The sequence below is a fragment of the Cyanistes caeruleus genome, chromosome 2, assembly GCF_971803275.1.
Source record: "Cyanistes caeruleus chromosome 2, bCyaCae1.hap1.1, whole genome shotgun sequence".
Lineage (NCBI taxonomy): Eukaryota > Metazoa > Chordata > Aves > Passeriformes > Paridae > Cyanistes > Cyanistes caeruleus.
In genome coordinates, this window is record NC_141702.1 from 43,719,745 (window position 1) to 43,737,344 (window position 17,600).

Genomic DNA, 17,600 nt, shown 5'->3' on the forward strand with positions numbered 1-17,600 from the left:
TCAGCACGTCCTGCAGTTTCTGTTTCGTTGGATGAGACAGGAAAGCAGTCACTTCAGGCCCAGAGAACTGGGCCTCATTTCGTCAGCTGGAAGGTGACTAGTTAAAATCTAACTAGCAGTCTCACACCCAGTGCCTGACAGGAACAATCTCTGAAGACTATTAAGAAAATAAAAATTCCCTGCTCTGTCATATAATGGAAATGAGTATACTTCAACAGCCATCCCCTCTAATCTGTTAGCCAGCCCTTAGCAGCTTACCAAGCCTGTATTTAACCTATTTCCCTAATGGCAATTAAGAAATGTTTTCATTTCCCAGGGAGAGGATTGCCAATGAAATCCTCCTCTCCCCACCAATCCCCATCCTGTGGCTCCGTTCTCTCCCTCCTCTTCCCCACACCCCAGCTCCTTCTTCCTTAGCCCAAGGCATCCAAAGCATTCCCTGTGTGTTTGGGTAGCATGCAGTGAGGAAGAAATGATTAAGCAGCTGAATGTTTGAAATCCAGCTAAATGCACCGATTATTATCTGCTTAGGGCTTTCTTATCTCGAACTGTGTGGTGCTTAATGGTAGGCCCATTGTTTTCAGCTCAAAGGTATTAATGAAGGAATCAGGGCAGCAGGCTGATGTCATAGGTGGCTGAAAGGTGACTTGTGCACTGATTTCCCTTACTCCACCCCTTCACAAGTCCCTTCCAACTAGTTCAGAAGAAAGGTTAGTATTTTTAGAGAGGAGGGGAAAACAAAAAAAAAGCAGCAAGCAGCTGAGGTTGCATTTGCGTGTCTGGTAAAAGGAATGCAGAGGCTCCTAAATATCCTGCTTCAAAGATGTACTTTCTGAGCTTCTGCTCTACTTTCTCACTTCATAAAGACTCTGAACTGTTGGCGGGTCTCAGTGTGAAAGTGGCCAGCCAGCCCTTGTTCACACCTGCCCTAGGCACTGACCAGCAGACCACACTTGATGTCCTGGCCTAGACCCAAGGTGAGGTTTCCACTTAGTGTTTTCCACGAGAAGAAAGAGCTGTGTAAGTAGCTGCCAGCAAGGATGGCTTCTTGAGGTGGATGAAGCCCTCAAGATGATGCACAATTTAAGGAAGTGCTTTTGTTATCGGCTGTACTTTTTGTCACTCTTCCGAGTTAAATACTTTTTTTTTTTTTTTTTTTCTAACGTACATAGTTACTAGATGCAAAGTGGTGTGTGTTGTGTGGAGAGAGACTCCTCTCTGAGGCAAGGTATCTTGAGTGTATTCGGTTTTCTATCACTCAACACAAGCAGGGAAAGAGGTAAAGATTCAGAATAGATTAGATTTCACTGTCATTGTTTGTATTTTAATCATACACTGTTCTTTCTGTAATTCTTTTTGTGACAGAATTAATTTGGTATTTCTTCCTTTTTTGTCATCGTTATGCAGAGCACACTTCTTACTTTAACTTAGTACTGCTCTACATGGTAGGACTTTGGCATCACACTCCTGCAAAAATGCTTAAATTTCTTCAAGGTTTCTTTTTTTTATTTACCCACCTAAGAATTCGAGGAAATATGTATTACCAAAACTGGCTTGTGTAGCTTTTGTGATTTTTGGGACAATAAAAGAAAAACAGCTTTAAATAGTAGTGTCATAAGGTAGCTGGTAAAGAGTTCTTGTGTTCAGGCATATCCAAGCAGCTCTTAAACTAGAATAAAAAATACGCACTTTCTTTTTTCATTTTAATGAGACAATATTTGTTGTGTAATATGTAAGTTAATCAGAGTTTTTGTGATTACAGTTATAATGTCTCTGCTAGCATGGGATTCATAAGATAGGATTTCTGCCTTATCTAAACAAATGAGTGAAGAGCTTAATTCTTTAATATTTTTTATTAGTTTTATTTGTTTTTCTCAATTTCTGTTTAGTTTTGGTTTGATGAACATGCATTAGCTTTCACTGTTCACTGGAGTATTTTGTGCCTGTTGAAGGAGCTATCTAAATAGTCCACTAGCAAAGACTAGAAAGTCAAAAGAGAAAGCAGAGGAGAAGGAGTGGCACTGAATACCCATACATATATCAAAGCCAGCTGCTGTCTTGAATAAGATTTACTTAACAGGAAACCATCAAACACAAAAATTCTCACTTTAATTTTTTTTCCCAAGGAGAAAAAGAACTGCATAGCACTAGATTGACTTTGGAGGTTTGGTTTTTGGGGTTTTTTTTCCCCATTTTGATTTATTCGTTCATGGTTGGGATTGGTTTGTGTAGGGTGTTTTTGGTTTGTTTGGGGCTTTTTGCAAGTGGAAGGGTTGAGTGAACTGACCGGCACTTCCAGTCCTGCCCTCTCCCATTCCCTCCTGTCCCCCTCCCTTTTTCTGTAGGTTCAGCAGTAAAAACCTATTGAAATGTGAGATTACCAAACTGAAGCAATCAGTCTGAAATGATTAAGGAAGATGACTATTCTTTTCTTCAGATGACCAAAAGTCATCTTGTCCAGAGTTCCTTATCTTCAAGGTGCTATTTCACAATAGTTTCTGTCTTTCTAAGTATGTATTTCCTGTTAAAATGTGAAGACTTTACATTGTAGGTAAGCTTGTACGTACAAATTATCACCAGCAGTTACAAAAATTGGTGTCTATCCTTCTTTCGAAATTATGTTGAATTTTTTTAAAGGAAAAAGTGTTTATTTATTTCTTCAGTAATTTAGGAGATTATGTATAAAGCCTAGGGTGAAATTTTGTTTGCTGAACTTATCTTAAACCTCAGGAGGGGAGGAAGGTTCCGTTTAAAGGTCAAAGCATTTCAAGATTTCAGTTCAGTATATTTTTTACCTTTAAAGCTTTCCCTTCCCCCACCCAGACCTCGGACCTTAGAAGCTATTTAGATGCTTTACACATGTTCATCTTGTATCGAAATTTTTGAAATAGCTCTACATTAAATGCCAGAATAGTTAAATATTCATGTACATATTATTATTATCTATTGTGCACCAGCACTTCTCTGGAGAGAAATTCAGTGTTCGAGATGGGAGGAGCATGGTGGAGTTGACAAAATTCAGATGCTAATGATAATTAATTTATGTAGTGGCAAAGATAGGTGCACTGCCAGGTGCTTTACAGGCAGATAAGATCTGGTTTCTGCTTCAGTGAGTTTACAATCGGAGGTCCTGGTTTTGCAAATACTTATGCACATGAGTTATGCCACCGAGTGCAGTGACATTACTCATGCATGTGAAGTTACTCACCTGTAGTGAGCTATCTGTGTACAGTTTCAACTGCATTAGCTTTTCAATTGACTGGTGAGTCAGTAATTATTCAGGCTGATAACTGCAGTTATTTAATAAGCTCTGCCAGTCAGAAATTAAAGAAAAAATGCAGGATTCACCTTTCCACAAGGGAATTGAAAATTCAGGTTTTCCTGGGAAGTTTCTCAGGAAGCAAACAGTCCACGTGTGATCTGGCATTTTCATGTCACACTGGCTTAAATTATGTCTATCTGCGTACAAATCACAGAGGAGAAAAAAAATCACCCGATAATTGGAAGGAAAAAGTGTTATTCCCGTTCCTCATTTGTCGTGCTGCTGATCTTGGGGCCATGGTAAGAGTGTTTCCAGTGAAATTACTTTCAAGTCTGGGAAAAAGCAATCAGCAGAGGCCTTGGTAGCTGTAAATTTGTGGCAGCAGTCCCTAATTCATCTTGTAATTCTATGACAGGCTCTGAATTGCCCGTATTTGGCCAGGGATCACCTCAGTGGACAGTTAATGAAAGAGCAGAGGGAACTTGAAGGTCAGTCACACTGAGTTCTTTTTTCTTCCTGGCTATGTCTTTTTTTATTGCAGCCTATCTTTCTTTATATGCTTTATTAAAGAAAACCTTTTTTTGTTTGTTCCTGGCAAAGGCAAATCTATGCCTCTTTGTTTATCTGCCTTTTTTGCTTGAAGCATTTATAAAACAGCCTAAAATGCTTCAAAATAAATGTTTCTGTTGAAATTACTTGATAGAATTACACTTTAGCCAGTTGCTATTTCTTATCTGAGTGTGGTCATGAGAATAAAACAGCAACAGATGCTACAACCAGGTATGTTTTTGAGAACGGAATTTGTACATTGACATGTGAATCTAATCTCAGTACAATAAGAAGACTTTAGTTATTGGCTCATGCTCAGAATAAATTAATTTGAATTTAGGAAAGCCATGAGACTAATTAAAATAACACCAGAAAATGCATTTGTGTCTGCTGGTAACCAGTAGATAAACTGTAATAGCATTTGTTTGTTGAAACACTGTAGTATATTTGGGCTGAATTATCAGAACACAAGATTTTTTTGTGACATGCATAGCAAACAGACATGTTAAAAAGTAAATAAACAAAATAAAAACAAAGAGGAATCATGCATTAAAAATTTAAATGGCCTTTCCTTTTTCTTCTTCACTCTTTCTTATTTTATAAGGTAATTTCCAGTCATCACTGTTTTCTCTTTTTCAGAATATTTTCTTTCTTTGGAGGACATCAGTCTTGTCTCTTGTTTTATCTCGTTCAGTCTGTCTCTCAGAGTACCTTGTGTCTTAATCTTCTCTCTCTAGCTTATGCCTTAAATCTTTTTGCCTCCTTTTTCTGTCCTTTTCATAGTGTTGTTTTTATCTCTCCTTTATTTTGACTTCCATTCCAAATACATTATCTTCCCACTTCAGAGTTCCCTTCCCCTGTTCAGCCTTTGTCAGTAAAAAAAATCACAGGGCTCACCATTATTTGACCCTTCCAGATAAAGCATTTTGAATGACCACTCTGGCTTCAGGAAAAAAGGAAGTGTTGGTGGATGAAGTGGTGTTTTTTTCAGTATCTGAGCTCCTTTCAGTCACAACAAGATCACTTCCTCTCAGGCTGAATTCAAAATCCTTTGCAATTCTTGGGAAGCTTCATTTGCTAGTAAACTAATCCTACAAAGTAGAGAGAAATGGGAGATTAAAAAAAAAAGTGGGTAGAGAAGTCCAATTTCTGCTTTCTATACAAGGGAAAATTAAAAAGTATTTAGAGTTGAGTTTATTTTTCAAAGTACATTCAATTTAAACTGGTGTTAAGAATTAACTGCATTTTAATGGTTATCACGTAGTCAAGGATGCCTTTACTATAAGTAGAGTACAATGAGCTTTTCTATTTGTGAACTTGGGATTCCATGTCACTTTTTAATAGGCTTCTGCAGCACACGTCCTTTTGACTGCCTGTGATACAGCAGAGGTCATTACTAGCTGCAGGACCTGCTGCTTGGCTGTGCCTGTCTTGGCTGGTGGGATGTCTCTTGCAGACATTGTGGCTGTGGCCACTTGTCATTTACCAGCACCAGGGGATTTTGAGCCCTAATGCTTTTGCAGATCCCAGGCAAGCAGATCCCAGATGTGGTGTGGAAAGCAAGGCGATGCCTTCTGCCTTGGTTGTGGTATTGTGTCTATACAAATAAAAGGAGGGTTTGTCCACACATAACCCTTTGAAAATTCTGCCAGTACAATCTTAGTCAAGTCCAGTGGAATAAAATGGTCTTGGTTCATGCACAAGTCAATGCAGGGAACAAGGTGGCCTCTCATAGTTGTAGCAACATCTCATTTCTATACATGCTGAGTTTCCAATATTTGTACAAGAAGCTGCTCTGTGAAGGTTGATTGGAAGTGATCGGGATTGTTTTGTGTCTCAGTTTTGCATATATCTCTTTAAATCAGATTAAGTCACTGTATTTGAAATGCTGGATTTGGCAGAAACAAAATTGGTTGAAGAAGGACATGAAAATCTCTTTGTGTGTAGAAGACTATTGTTAACTTAATATAACAGGGTGTCAAAACCCATCATATGCTAAGTGTTTATAAAGTGCTCTTATTAATGGTGTAAAAAATCCAATAACAAGCCAAGAAACTTCTCATTATGAGAGGAGAAAACATTAGTGCTTTTCCTGACAGTGTTCCTTTTCATGGGGGATTCCTCTGTGGAACACTAATCAAGTCTGTTCAGAAAGATCTTAATTAATTTAATTAAAATCTGTCAGATCAAACTGATTAGCCTGACATCCAGCCTGGTGGGAGGAAGGAGGCTGGTACATGCATTGTAAGTGTGTTGAGGTGGGCTTGCCGCTTGCAATCAGAGATGTGTGGCTGCTGTGGGGATCAAAGCCGTCTTTCATTGTCATCAGAATAAACACTATGGCTCCCCCAGGCAAGTGATCCAGTTTCTTTTTGTTAGAAAATATTTTATACCTCCACAGCCCCAGCAGCTCAGCAGGGGACAGAAGGTACTTGGTTCTGCATGAAGGTACTTGGTTCTGCAAGTGATCGAAGGGGAGCGCCAGGTGAACTTTCCTACCCTCCTGACAACAGGAATGCAGATTAGACATTTCTCATCCCTCTGCCATCCCCTGTCTCAGCCGTTGGCCATGGGTAGGAGAGGGAGGCCATAGTGACACAGGGGTGACTGAATTTTGATACTGAGCATGAGTGTTGCTGCAACAGAACCTTCCAAGGAGTGGTGCATTCATATGAGGCATCTTCCTTTTGCTGCCACCTCCCACTGAACTGAGGTGGGAGCTAAGAAACTGCACTCTGCTATCTGACTGTGCTTGTCCAAAATATGAGGAACTACATCAGCCATGTAAGCTTCTTAATTCTGCAGCTGCTAATAATGATGTGTGGTTTCTATGGCAAACATCAGGGCAGCCAGTGCCAATCTGTGTCTCTAGGTCTTTCCACTTCCCCTACCACACATGTACTCACGGAGTACCTCTCATCTTCAAAGATTTTAATAAACACTTTTATCCATCATTTTAAGTGGGATGGATCCATCAAAAGGGTAATAGCTAGTAAATACTCCATTTTTCAGACCCCAATCCTGCAGGCGCTTAGGCATATGTTTTAGCTTTATGTGCCGTAATTCAGGCTTCAGTGGAACCATTCACAGTACATGAAGCTAAGCATATGTGTAAGTAAGGAATTGTAAAGATTAAATAGCATTCCTGTTAGCTGGAAATCAAAAGGTAGATGAAAACAGGGACTCCAACTACAGAGGAAATGCAGATCCTGAAGGAAGAGCAGCAGCAGCTGACATGAAAGTCTTGCCAACAGAAGACCTGTCAGTGGCAAGTGTTTGGTCTTTACTTGTGAGAGGGACTCTTCTACTGGCAAAATGCCAATGGGTCAGTTTCTCCAAGGGTGGAACTCATCTGGAACACTGAGTTCCATTTGTGTGGGCACACACCTACTGAAAGCATCTTTCTACAGTTTAGAAGCATGTATCCCATTTAAGTACTTGGGTTTCACCAGACATTTTTGCCAGGAAATGATAGATTGTTGGAAGAGATAGGATGTAAGTTTCATCTGCAGATGCTTTTCCTGACTTACACCTTCCCAGTACTTTCTGGCCATGTCAGTTGAATTGATACCAATATCCTTGAAACAGGCAAGGTAGCTTTAATTTGAACAGTGAGCCTGCAATCAAAGAGTATGTTTGGATGGTTTAGGATCTTACAGCTGGACGAAGATGCTTTATGGAATGATTCATGATGATAAGGATAGGGCAGACAAATAGGTAGAAATAAGCCACTAGCCACACTACCCAATATATTGGTTTGTTGGGTTTTCTTGTCTTTATTGTTTTTTTTTAAATAAAATTATAGTAATTTTTTGCCTTCTCTGCTATCTAAGCCTCAGTTTAGATATTTAGACATATTTTTCCCTACCTGACAGTGTCTTCTTTGATACTGATCTTGTATTATCTCCACACTGGCCCAAGGATCCATCCACAATGAGACTTTTTAGCAAGAAAATGTATTACACAGTGTACATGTAATAAACGTGGTTTCAGTTGATGGTGACTAAACTCAGACTGTTCTTCTAGTGAGTATCAGAGTATGTCTTTTTTCTCCTGTTTTTACTACAGAGTCCTCCCCTGGCACCTTCCCAACTTCTCCATTAAGTTCCTCTTAAGATAATGCAAATCTGAATTCTATTCAACTGTACTTATTTAGAGCAGAATCAATTTAATTTTATTTTTTTTCCTAAATGTCAGGTAACTAACCAAGATTTCAGTCATGGAACTGAGATTTCAGTGATAGGTTCAACACATTGCCGTAAGGCATATTTGGAGTTCTAAATGGGCAACAAGAACGAATTTTTGAAGATATATTTTTAGTAAGATTTTATAAAATTGGTCTCTTCCAATGCAGCAGTTGTATTAGCTGTAGGTACTACTTGAGTCAAAGTGATTTGTATTTTTTCTTCATCTTTTGCAGACAGCTAACCTAATATTTTGAGGAAATAACACTGGACATTATTGATCTATTTTTTCTTTTCTTCCTGGCTCCTAGGTCACAGTTTAGGCCCTAGTTCAGCAAAGTACATAAGAAGAGGCTTATCTTTAAGCACATGTTCAAGTCTCAGCAGAGTAAATGAGAATTAAGCAAATACTTAAGTACTTTACTGAATAGGGATAGAATTAAGCATGTAGTTGAATGTTTTGCTGAATCAGGGCCTTAAAATTAAAAATTAATCTTGTTTGTGCTACGAAGATTGGAAAGCTATGTGCTAGATTTGGATCTTGAATTAATATAAACCAGGAACAGGGTAGCACCAACTGTCACAAGGAAAGGGGTGTATAGGTGTAAAAATGGGGTAAAGCTGGGGTTGTTAAAATCGTGGGTAGGACGTAGGAGAGATGTGCATTCTGTTCTTATGTCTGTTTCAGGCTAAATTACTGGAGATGGACATTCCTCTGTGTTTCAGTCCTGGTGCTGGTGAACCCTGGCATGCATAAAATGTTGTATGATGTTAATAGCTGCCATGCTAAGTCTGAAGTTGCAGGAGAAGGGGCTTAATCTTTCTGAGCCTCAACACACACTCTATTTGTCCTGTGAAATGAAGGCAATGCCACTTCCCTTCTTTCCAACTCTTTGAGCTGGTGAGGTTTCTTTCTGCACAGTATCTTGATTTCTAGCACAATGTTCTTGCTTGTGCCTTCTAGAAGGTTTTGTAATGAAAGTCCATAATAATAAATCCTGTGCTTTGGGCTTGATAAGATTATTTGTGTGACATGATAGAATATCGTTGCAGCTGAAATTTTTTGTCAGGATTTAGGTTGATACAAAATAATAGCAGCACTAAGTAGTTTTCTGACCATCATAATTAACTTGTGAGACTCTAGGAAAAAATATTTGAAGAAGTGTTGCAACTTTCCACTATTTTTTATGAAGACAGCTGCTGTTTTCAGCCTGTAGAGTTGACCAGGTTATGGATGCATGTAGGGGAACATTCGTGTGGACCGCTTTTAGGGATGACTTAAATCTCAAAACATCTAGAGTTTTTAGTGCCTATGAATTCCTTCTGAGCAGTTTTTGGTATTGGCAATAAACACTTGAGTGGTTGAAGTGAGGTATTTGACAACCTTCTTTTCTATGAACATGGAATGTGTGCCTGAAGCTGGCTCGGTGTTCATTGTGACTTTTTGTGTTGTTGTTACCCTGTAGCAATGCTCATAAAAGACTGATAGACCCAAGTGCTTCTCTTCAACTAAACTTCATACAGGGGTAGCTATGCAATTAGGCATAGTGAGTGTAATATGATCTGCATGGGTGATAGCTAATGGTTAACTGGCTCTGCTGAACCTGTGTTCCTTAAACAAACGCTATCAGTGTGGGATGAGTTGTCTTATTTCTGCAGACAACCTACTTCAGGTTGGAGACTAAAGCTTTACTCTTAGGAGTAGAAGACAGCAGGAGGGCTTTCACTGCCTGCTCAAACAGGGAAGGGAAGGAAGGCATCACATTACTAGAACTGCTGTTTTCAAATCGAATCGGGAGGGATGAGGGTAGTAGGATTTCTGAGTATGTTCTGAAGTGTGTAGGGCGGCTGACCTCAACTCAGCTGTTATTTTGATTTTTTTAACTGACTGCAGTCTGAACAGGTGCTTGATGCAGTGTAAAGCTTCTCAGGATAGCTGGAGCAACTTTGTACTAAGGCTTTGAGAAAGGAAAGAGAAATAGGCAAGATCATGCTTTACACAGGAGGTTTACACAGTGTGGAGATACGCTGTATGGAGAATGAAGGGGCAAGATAGTGCTGAAACTTTGAGCTCTCTGTACAAGGCAGAAAATTAATAGATAAGGTGAGTCGAAACTGTGGATCTTGCATGCTGGGGGCTTTGAAAACTTTGTGGAAATTGCTTGTAATTAGGCATATGGGATAACCATCTTGTTTTCTGAAATTTCATAGAGGCATGAATCTACATTTTGTATATGTGAGAGACCTCTCACCCAAGCACAGTTCTTGCAATTATAGCATTGTATGATCATCTCGGCTTATAAAATGGGCCATCATCTTAAATTTAAAGTGAACATTTAAATTGAACAGTTTAAAAAACCCTAGTTCTGAATGAGTTGTAATAGTGTGGGTCTGGTTGGGGTTTTGGTTGTTTTCTTAATGGCAAATACAAATTCCTCTCTGTGCATTTGAAATATGAAAGCTAGGGTTTTTTTTTTTGAGAATAAGCAAATTATTTACTCCTACAGAATAAAAAAAAATCCAGAACTCATCACTGAAGGCTTTCAAAGCATACCTAGAGCAAAACCTAGAGCAAAAAAAAGTGGGTTTCACTTTTTCAGTTATGGGGCAGAATAAGTTGGTATTTAATTTTTTTTTTATTGTGACTAGTAGGAGATACATTTATTACATCAGAAATTGTCTCTTTGTGGTTATTTTTTGGGACTAACTTTTCCTCTGTTGATGAATGAGGTGATCCACATATAAAAACAAGCTAACTTTGTATATAGTGATAGATTTTTAACTCTATAACATCTATTGCTTACAATAGAAGCCTCTGTTCAGAACAGAAGTTTACAGTTTGACACATTTAAAGTATTATTTTTGGCCAGATAAAAATTCTTTGTTAAAATATTGTTGGGCACTCAGTTCCCTCTTCATTTAGGTTACCTTTGCACTGGTAACTTAATTCAATTGAGCTCCCCAGGACTTAGAGCATTTAACATGTGACAAGAAACAAAATTATGAGAGACTTAAAAGACAACTCTTTTTCTTCTAGTTTTGTGTTATTTATTAACAGTATACTTCATTTGACTTTGGTTGCACAAAAGCTCTGTCAACTGAGTTAATAGTAAATGTCACTTCCTAGTTAGCATGACATGAAAGTCTGGCATACAGAATGATTATTTTAAGTGTCTTGCATTCACGAAATAAAACACGCACCTGTAAATTTTTTTAGTTAGTCTTTTAAAATGACTATCAAAGAACAAAACCTTAATTTGTTACCTTGTTTAAATAATTTTCTCTTAACAGAGTATGGTTTGATATGATGACTGAATTGATTGATAATACAGAATGAAAGATTAACATATTTTAAACAGATCAATGAAATATTGACAGGCCTGGAACATAAGTGATTTTGATTTGTGAATTCTCCAGTCACCTTTTTCTTTGGCAGAAAAGTCACACCTGCACCATTTCTAGGAGTTATTCTGTGAATGGCAAAATGTTTAAACTTATAATTCAAAATTTGCAAATTAGAAATTAGGAACCTGGAACAAGAGGCAGCTTTTGAACTCCAGGTTTGTTAAACAAAAATGCCTTAGCTTTTTGGCTGGGAAACTCCTTTTTTAAGCACAGCAAAATTATGAATTTTTATCTTCTTAATACCTTCTTGGCTTAAAGCAACACAGTCTAAAAAGATTTTATGAATACAGGTTTCGGGTTGGTTTTTTTTCCCTAACATCCATTTTACGGAGACTTTATGAGTTCCTGTGCATCCTCCAAATATTGACACTACTGGGGCTGGATGGAAAGTTCAGACCAAATCTTGAACCTCCTCTTGTTGGTTCTACAGACTGTCTGGAGTCCAAAGGTTATGAACTGCTTGTAAACTATCTCCAGAATAAAAGCCTGTGTGCCAGGACATCAGTGCGGGTATTGTGTCCTCTATTCTTTTCCTAATTTGCAGTTTCTCCCCACCCTGCCCCCGTGGATTGTCAATGGCCTGAATTGTTTCAGTCTGTTTAATTCAGCAAGGCTGTGCTAATCGGTGTCGCCTGAAAGCCTGTCCTGAGACCCCGAGACTTCAGAGATGTTAATTCGCTTAGTATCACAAAATTAAAAGGGAAAAAAGAAAAAAAAAAAAAAGACAGAAAAAAAAAATAAGAAAACAAAAATCCACCAGAGTAGTTCTACATTGTCCACTCAAGCAGCACAGACATTAAACCCTTGGATTCTGCAACAGTCAGTACACAACTTTTTACAGAACAGTTTTCAATACATATCAATTTAACAGAACTATTTTCTTTAACATTAAGCATTCAAATTGCTCTGTACAAGGTTGACCCAGTGACTAAAAGTCAACAGAAATCTTCCTGTGAACCTGAATTTAAAAAGTTTGCTTTGCTTAGCTGTGCAAGATGTGCATGTTAAATTAAATAAGACCATTTATGTCCTTAAACCTGAGGCAGTAACAATGCTGAACCTACAGCTTTCCCAGAGCAGATGTGGACCTGTCCTGTACATACCTGGAGGAGAATCTGAGAGCTTGAGTTACTGCTGTGGCTCAGTGGGAGAACACAGTACTCAGGAGAGGAATCCCAGGAGCCACCAAGTTCAGCCAGGAGCATCCTGAGTTTAGTTCAATGACTTGTGCATTTTTGCAAAGTGGAGGATAGGGCATAGTCCAACCCAATAAACCGAATTACCCTGTCTGTTCTCTGGCTATCCTTTGAGGATCCATGCTTAACCTCTCAGGCATCTGTGTAAAATAGTACATTTCTTCAATGTTATTAAAAAATTGGTTCTAAATGAACGTTTCTGCCTAGAGCCATTTCCAAAGAAATACTTTTGCTAGAGAGACGGGGAGCAATCACTTACAGCTTTCCACAGGCAAACACTGTATGTATTTTTACTCCCAATGTGATAAATTTACCTTGGGTTTAGTTTATTAAGAAAACTTCATCAGGGAAATGCAATTTTTCCTCACTGTCTAAACAAATAGTACTTATCTCCCTTGTCTAGTTGTTTTTCAGACATGAAATTATTGCTAATAATGATTATTGATATTATTAATAATTTCTTCTGAATAAAGCAACAAGTTAATATTATTTTTATTAATATTATTAATAATCATTATTAATACATTTTTAAAAGCCACACATTCTTTTCCACTCCATCAGTGTATGGTTTTTAGTTGGTAAGAGAATATGTGCTATCAGTAGTTTATCACAATGATTAAAAGTCCATTGAAGGAAACATACATGAGTCTTTAACTATTAATTGATCCTCAGTGATCAACTTTAACTTGTTGCTTTATTCAGAAGAAATAATGATTAATTAATTGATTGATTGATTTTATTTTTTTTTTTGTAAAATACCCTTTATCAAAAATTTGGTTTTGTATCAGGATTTTTTAATGCTTTTGTGGCCTATGCCTCATGAATATTATCTAAATACTCTTCACAGCCAGCAGTAATCTTAATGATAAATCATTTTGCAATGTTTCAAATGTTCTTAACTCTTAGTGAGATAATTCCAAATTCAGTGTGTTAAATATTTTCAAGAAATAGGCTTGCTGACTTTTAATCTGCAGGTCTGTTTTGTACCACATGCAGTTTCCAGGTAATCGGTATCTCTTGTGCTGCGTAACCCGTCTTGCATGCGCGGCTATCTAATCTTGCAGCAGGTGAGAAGCTGTAATTTGTGGGGCTTCTTATCAAAATGCAGAAAACTGATGTGGAAAGAATGGCAACCAAGCTGTATTTTGCCCTCACGGTATTAATTTTGTTTCAAAAAAAACCACGGTGTCACTGAATGAATAATCTCCAGAGCTGTTAAAACATAGCAGGTTGCGTGGCTCAAAGGCAAGCCCTGCAGAGTCGAGCTGTGTGGGGCACCAGCGCCCTTCACTCCCCAGGAGCCCAGCATTCCCCATGCTCACCAGGATCCGACTGTCCAGTGATGCAAGAGTTTGCTAATTAAACAGTTCACAGAGGTGTTTGGGGCAGAACCTGTGGACATTTAACCAATTCAACAATTTATTGCTGTAATTGAAGGAGTTAGCTGGTGTTTATTAACTAGCCTTCCTGTCATGTTCCAATGGCTGGACTAACCCTTGGTCCCTGATTTGTTTTCAAGTATCCCACCGGTGATGTTGGCGCTGCAGTGTCACTCTTCAGGCTGCCACTTCAAGGCCACAACTTCACTTATCAGCCTTTTGCAAATCCAGACACATTACTGGACTTTTTTCCTTGCTAGAGCAAGTGTTTTATTACAAAGTACTGTCACTTTAGAGCAAAACCAAGATTTTATTTTAGACAAAAAATAAGCTTCGGTTATTAAGAAATTTCAGCAAACCGCTTCTGGCTTGAAAACGGTTCTGGCTTTGTAATTTCAGGATAGCACTAGTTTATTTTCCTTTTATGTTTATGGTCACCTCTGCCATCTCTTTCATTAAAGCGGGTTTGGGGCTGGGATAAAGGCGTCATTGCAGTGGCGTGCAGCAGGGCTTCCAGTCAAACCGCTGAGGCACGCGCAGTTTGGGACACAAATCTATTCAGGGGAACAATGAGTCCTGATGGTGGTAACAGGCTGCTTCTCCCCCTTACCCATGAAAGCTTCTATAACTAGAACTAATTGGCCGTTCCTAAAGTGCAATTAGCAGGGATATTAATCCAGGCCTGACAGGTGTGAAAATGTGTTTCTTTGAGTCCATTCAATAGACACCCTCTTAAGATTCAATCTGATCACCCGTAGGAGGGGTCTGAAGCAATTGTATCTGTAAACTTGCATGCCTTCAGTTTGTTGGAACTGAACAGCCCATTTTTAGTAATCACATTTGAGTCAGATGACATTAACTGGACAGAAATGGATGGGAGGAAGTTCACTTAATACTGACATAATAGTTGGTATCACTTCCATCATCAGGAAAGGAGATGACTGCTTTCACCTTCATTTGCATACATGAAAAAAAGGGAAGATTTTAAAAACATATATTTTAATGAGAAAGGACTGAATTATTTTGCATTAAAGATTATTAGGTGTACTCCCTTGGTTTGCCTCTTGTGCAGTTTGATAATCTCCATTTGCAATGTTTGCTGCTTTCCTTATTTAGTTCTACATCCCAATAGGCACAGCATAGAGCAGAGACTTTAAAAGGCGTTCCCAACAAGGGTGGCATTATCATCAGCTCTGCAGCTTTTAAATAGTAATAATGTAACTGTTTAACTCAAATTGGAGATGGAGTTTCAGGACTCAGGATGGATACAGTACTACTGGTTCAGCTTTGCTACAGCTGGTGTACAAGGGCACAGCTCAGTGGACATGTCCAAAGATCCTTAATTTAACCAGCAGACTTACTGTGGGGTGCTGAAAGGGTTCCAGCTGAATCTGCAGATGGCTGCGTATGCTAGTGGGCTTCAGGCTTGGAACTAAATGAGGAAATTTGTATTTCCCGTTTTAATTAAAAGGGGTATTCACAATCTAAGACTAAAAGACAAAAGCCTACCCCAAAGACATGCATCTGTTTTACATAAGATGAATGCACTATAAGAGTGAGAAATTGCTTGAAGATGGTCTTGATACTGAAAATAGTGTGAGTTCATGGGCATGCACATACATGTATACTGCTCACTCAGCTAGAATTTTTTCCGAAGATGGAAAATTTATTATGTATGGTCTGCCCTGAAAAAAATATCTGTATATTGCTTTACTAATTCACCCTTCTGAAAATATCTGAATGTTTAGACCACTGTGATATTTCTTAGAAATACCTTAGAAGACTTGTTAGAAAAGATAAGTCTAGGTCTTCTCAGTCACTCAGCACAGTCCTCTGATAGAAAAGGCAACTTCATAAAAACTATTGTTCTACTAAGGTATGAGACCCATCTTACTAAGGCTTTTGCTTTTTTTTTTTTTTGCCTCACTGCTGTGATGGAAAAGTCCCTCTTAGACTAAAGAACCTGTCTGAATTTGCTTGGGAGAGTTTTGTTCTTCAGGAAAATCCTTAGCTAAAAAAATCTCAAGAAATAGCTCCTTGCTGTTTACTTCACAACACGCTGAGCACAACCACATCCTTTCCTAACCTTTGCAAAACCAGAAAGCAAGAAAGATCATGCTTGCATAATGTAACAAGGTTCAGCAGCCTTCAGGAGTATGAGCAGTGATTGAGGTAGCCTTGGAAACTGTGTGAATATGTTCCTGAACCTGAATTTGTGTGCCTTTCTGAGCTGTAAAACATATTTAGTTGTTAATGTATCTGCATTGCTCTCTTGATGCCGCAATACCCCTCAAAACACAGTTTTCCACAGCCAGTGGGGTTTAGAGCTGGCTCTGCAGGCTTTGCAACAGAGCATGCTGCATGGTTAGACATGCTCTCTAGCATCTTTTCTAAGAAAGGCACTGTATTTTCTAACCTAATGCAATCAAAATGGATCTTGATTCAACACAGATGACCAGCATAGGAAACAACACTGTTTCTGGAGCAATAGTAAGGTTTGACATTCCTTTGGAGCCCATTGCTCTTCTTCCTGGTTTAGGTGGGCAAAGGAGTCTTTTTCTTGATTACCCTAAATAGTGTAAACATCCAAGGGGAAGGAGGGTCTTGTGGTTGAGACAAAGGGCTGTGATTCAGGACTCATGGGTTCAGCTCCTATTCTTGCTGTCTGCTTTCAGTTAAACCTTGGGGAAGTCATTAGATCTCTTCCTCTTACACAAAATCCTGGACTCCTTCTGTCTTTCCCATTGAGCTGAGAGGTTCTTGTCACCAGCTGCACATTTCTATGCCTTCCTCACCATTGTTATCTTCTAATGCAAGCTAGAGAGCCTGCTTTCTCGTATTTGGGGAGAAAAGTTGAGGTATTAGAGTTTTGGGGGCTGTTGTTAGAATGGTGAACATGATCCTATTCCCAAATCTGCTACCAGGACTCCCATTGCCTTTTCATCTCCCACGCTAATTCTCTCTCCTCACAGCAGCTCCATTTCTCCTGTGTTCCTCCTGAAGTACTGAGAAGTGGAGAGGAAGAGATAGCTTTCCCCTTCCCTACTGTGAAACCAAAATGTATTATTATCTGTCTTCTCTTAACCAGACGTGGCAACAGGATTACTCAAATTCATGTCGACTGAATACGAGTTACGCCTCTTTGCAAGTTGATGACTAAAATTATTGGAATTACCCAGAGTTAAAAGGTTTGTTATAGCAGGAAATTGGAAAATCTCTTGGTGTTGGCACCATTGTTTGTCATGGAAGCGTTAAGTCCTGCTGCTTCATGTCTTCCATCCTTTTTATAGACAAGAAGGGTACATAATGAAGAGGTTTGTTCATACTTGCTGAAATTCAAATGGTTTGGACAGTTACTTTCTTTATACCTCATTTATATTTTTCTTCCTATTCACAGTTTTCATTAGCAAGTTATTTTGTGGTTACCCAGAGTGGCACTTAGTAATTACATTGAGATATTGCTCTCTCAGATTTCCAAACTGCAATAATGCAGTAAACCCTTCTTTTGCTCAAGAAATACCTGGGAAAAAAATGCAGTGATTAAAAGAATGCCTAAATAACAACTGATATGGTATTTGTTGATGGAAAGTTGCAGCTCTTAGCTGTGTGGCTGGTAAGAAACAAG

The 17,600-nt window shown here is 38.7% G+C and overlaps 1 protein-coding gene across 9 annotated transcripts in view; it reads left to right on the forward strand.

Moving 5' to 3' along the window:
* PRDM1 (PR/SET domain 1) overlaps positions 1-17,600 on the forward strand; it is a 102,197-nt gene that overhangs the window by 36,917 nt on the left and 47,680 nt on the right. For 6 of the 9 annotated variants that reach the window (XM_086876687.1, XM_086876688.1, XM_086876691.1 and 3 more), the window contains one exon: positions 3,678-3,750. The exons of the other annotated variants lie outside the window; for them this stretch is intronic. The gene's annotated coding sequence lies outside the window, so the exon portion shown is untranslated. The remainder of the gene's footprint in view (positions 1-3,677; positions 3,751-17,600) is intronic. 9 annotated transcript variants of the gene reach the window in all.